A 4,402-nucleotide genomic window follows, 5' to 3' on the forward strand; every position below is an offset into this window, starting at 1 on the left:
TGACAACAATGTTTCATGTATCGAGAAGTGTGGAATATGGCAACATCAGTCTTCACTTACTGCCTGGGGTTTGCGTACTGGGCGCACTTATCTTAATGTATTTAAGTCAATGGAATTAGTTAGTTGAAATACGGTAAGCAATGGTGTAATCCGGCTGTTTACACAGATGCTTGGCTCGATGCACTAGGTCGTCACCAGACGAACTTTCTCACATGTCCCAACCTTGGTGGTGAATTACATGGGGAAGAAAACAAAATATCGAAGGAAACCAACGTGTCTAGCTACTTGTAAAGTGGGTGAGAGAAATTCGTTATTCTCAACCATATTTTAGTGTGTCTGGTATCTAGCAATAGCTTAAGCCGGTAAAGACCGTATAGATGGCCGTTTAAAAAAATATAAGAAAATAAAATAAGAGACATTTTAAATCATAAAAGTGTTTACACGTTATGTATGAAATGTTTGTAGAATTTCTTTTATTACATTACGAATATATGTGGGAAAGGATTTTAAAGTGGATTTGAACATAAATTTTGTTTAAAATTAAAAATATTAAAATTAAAAATTAAAAAAGGAAATGGCTTAATACCTTTTAAGGCTGTTACATAACATAATTGTTTTTTAAATCAATGTACAAGCGATGGAGATATTTCAAAGCTAATATTACTCTTTATAGATAATCACCAATTATACAGTTTGCTTTATATTTAATAAATTTCACTTGCTAAAGATAGTACATATGTGTGTTGCTGTAATATTCATATATAAGCACATCGATCAGTATAACTTTTTTCTCTTTCTTAATAAAAAAAATACTGTACTTTTAAAATTAAAAAATATATTTCTAATTATTTTCTGTTTGTTTGATTAGCATTTCAAGGGAAACAACAGAAATTAATATTTCATTTACACAAACAAAAAGAAGGGGAAAAAATGTTCACTATACCATATGTTTATTTTTATTTACAAAAAAATGTTTACAAAGTAAATGTCTTTCTCGCACTGTTAATCTAACATAAAAAGTATAAATAAACAACACTATGTGTAGTTTTGCTGTCCGTTTGCACAACATTCAAATTCTAAAATAAAATGTACTAAGTAAAATTGTACCGTCGAATATTGGAAAGCTTAAGATAAGCTGTTCAATAATAGTTTAAAAAATATTTTAACGCTATGTTAGTTTACATTTAAAAAAACTAACAGCTAATCCTCGTCCCATTGCACCCCACTAAAATTTAATACGCCGGAGTTAGGGTTAGAATTTGTTCCAACGTGGAGGTGATAAGACCAGTCAAAAGTCTGTAGACCAGAGCTCCACTGCTACCTGGGCAGGTACATGTTGTGTAGGTGTACCTGGTCTCTCCTAACTTCACATTATGTCTGTGTACCCAGTGACCTATAGAGACCTGCTTAGAACAGCCATGAGGATGTGACACTATAATGGTCAGCTTGTCCACACCTCAAAGTCTCTTGTATTTGTCCCTTACCTTCTCTCGTAGACCATCAAACCGCTCAACCATCTCTCCAATTTTATCAGCTACATCTACGTCATGTGTCACACAATACAACAAACAAGTGTCTCCAACGGTGTATGACAAACCCACCTCATATCCATAAATGTTGACGACTGGACTTTTATCACCATCAAACCACAACCTACAGCTGGACTGCCTCGCCTCACTCGTATCAAATACCACATGTCTGGCTGTCAACATACAAACTTTCCACCACACTTTGCTGGGTGTGTCCGAGTGGTCACATTCAGGACATGGACATTTCCTGTAGCCCCTCGTTCCCTCTATGTACTTTTCCACCAACCACATTATCCCAGTCCCTGTCATCAGTGAGTTCTGTCCCCTGGTGTTGTAGCAAGGATATGGATCTTTAGTGCCTGGTACAAACTCTGGTCTGTCTGGACTGGTGAACTTAACGGCTATCCTGACGGTTAGGGCAGCTAGGGCTTGTGTTAGGTCATACAGGTCGTTGTCATGGTAACCAGAAGGAAAATGCTCAACAGTTAACTTATTTACGGGTATTAATTTTTTATGGCCAGGATTTTTGTTGCAAATTACCAAGTGTTTGTAAAGATTTATCTCACCTTGACCCTCAAAACATTCTTGTAATTCAAGTGTACCTGTACAGGTAAAGAAAAACAGTTGTATGATTATAAAGATTGCATTTGCCGTTAAACTTTAATCAAGTAAAATAAGAATGTAAACTCTATAACTTTATGTATTACAACCTTTTCTATCATCATTACTGTACATATGATATCTACGCAATAAAATATTAAAAACAAAATATTTTATAATCAGCGAATAATTTAAGCTGGCTTATTGACAACAATATTTAATTTGTGTTGTTTTATATGAATAATATTTTACATAAAATAAATACATTGGAATTACCTGTGAAATATTTAGATAATCAATCCTCACTTGCCATACTTTCTAAATCATCTAGAATTACAAAGGTACTGTAATCTAAAAGAGGATATGTTTGAAATAGATTTCTTCATTGTTAAGTGTTGATAAAGTTAAATAAAAATACTACCATTGGCTTCAATCACACAATGGAATGCAAAAAAACTCCCAAAATCTAAGACATATAGTAAGATAATTTAAAAGTTCTAATATAATTAAGATGTCTTATATACTCTTCGATTCATTATACATATATAAGATGACTCATTGGACATATATTTTTGAGATGTTCAAAATACTTCCTACCTAATTTATTATGTTTTTCAAGTAAATGAACAAAGAAATAGATGACAATAATTTAACGAAAATAAACGTTTGTTCAATAAACCTAAATTAAAATGACTTAAACTGTGCACAAACCTTATTAAAATGTTGTCGATGATTTAAATACGTGTTTGAATCGCTTCGTTGATCACATCTTGTTGTTCATAGTTAGTGTTCACATTGTTTAATGTGCTGTTATACAGCTATTCCTACCTTCGACTGTATAAAAAAAGTCTATCGTCTTGTTTAGTGACAAAAAGACTGTAGACTCCACTGGTGTCCACGGTTTGTACAAGTTTTTACACACGCCACTATCGCGTCAATAACTTCCTCATTCAATTCCCCAGTAACTTCGTGTACCTTTCTATACTGTAGACTAGACTAACAACACACATACACACCATTAAGGGAAACCCAGCAAATCTAGGACGTCAAACAGTTGGTTTTTTAAAGAAACACGTGACACTTTCTTTTGGCGTTTGATCAAGTGCACTCAACTGTAAACGTCTTTTTGAATTCTAAAAATACAAATGGAAACATTATTGCAGTGGGTTTTTTAAATCTAGACCATAGTATTGTTGCTGAACGTTATATTACCCTAAATTATGTGTTTTTCGTCAAACGTATACCGTCCTATTTTAGACCAAGACTTTTAAACACCACAAAATAAACTTTAAGTGTCGGATAGAAATAGGTTAATAAGGTGCCCCGAGAATTAGTTTGGAAAAATATATGCGGTGTAATGTTTAAAAATAGAAATAAAACATATAAAAAAACGTTATGACAAACAGTTTTTAAATGAACCGAAGATCAAAAGATTAAACACATTAGCTTTCTTTAATAAAAACTTTAGCCGCATACAAATAAAAGGGATTTTAAAAGCAACCATTGCTTCTTTTACATAACACACGTTTGTTTGATTTTTTTATTTTTTGAGTGCACTATGATTCACTTTTCTCTTTGGTTCCCAACACTTGGATACGGTGGGCGACTCCTTTCAATAGAAAAAGTTGACACATCCTATCATAAGTTGAACTGTCTGTTAACTTCAGATACGTAACATTTTCTTATAGCTTGAGCTTAATATAAGTTACAATGTCTCATAGCTTCAGATAAGTAACACTGTCTCATAGCTTCAGATAAGTTGCATTGTCTCAGAGCAAAAGCTTCAGACAGCTTACTCCATATAGTATATCCTAACTTTTAAAACATTAGCAAAAAGGTCACTATGCACAACAAATAAATATATATTATAATTGTTGACTATAAAACAAGTCCTAACCGGTTGCCACAACAAGATACATTTTCCTTGTTTACATTGATTAAACGAATGAGTTAATTAAACTCAATAAAGAATAACCAACTTAATAAACAGTGTAAAACCTGTGGACAACAACTCGACCCACGCACGTAAACGGTTCGTGTACATATTTATTTTACCTTTAACTGAATACTTACAACAAACACAAAACTGTAGGCTTAAAGACAAAGATAAAGCAGTCATTGTCTAATTCGTGAAGGAATATTTGAGTATGAATTGTAAACTACATAGAGTAGCTTCTATTTACTTGAAAGAAAATATTAAAATGTTATTTTGTTTGAAACATGTAGAATACACTTTGTTTTTAGTGGTGCATATGTTGGTTTTCACTTGGCCT

General features: G+C 32.8%; 1 long non-coding RNA gene across 1 annotated transcript; it reads right to left on the reverse strand.

Moving 5' to 3' along the window:
• Nucleotides 1-999: 999 nt before the first annotated feature.
• Nucleotides 1,000-3,060, reverse strand: LOC131948268 (uncharacterized). Its single transcript, XR_009387993.1, has 3 exons — nucleotides 2,841-3,060; nucleotides 2,406-2,480; nucleotides 1,000-2,131 (listed from the first exon to the last, which is right to left on the reverse strand). It is a non-coding gene; the product is annotated as an uncharacterized LOC131948268 (long non-coding RNA).
• Between the last annotated feature and the right edge of the window lie 1,342 nt (nucleotides 3,061-4,402).

The sequence above is a fragment of the Physella acuta genome, unplaced genomic scaffold, assembly GCF_028476545.2.
Source record: "Physella acuta isolate Inbredline_101_S28 unplaced genomic scaffold, ASM2847654v3 ptg000635l, whole genome shotgun sequence".
Taxonomy (NCBI): Eukaryota; Metazoa; Mollusca; class Gastropoda; family Physidae; genus Physella; species Physella acuta.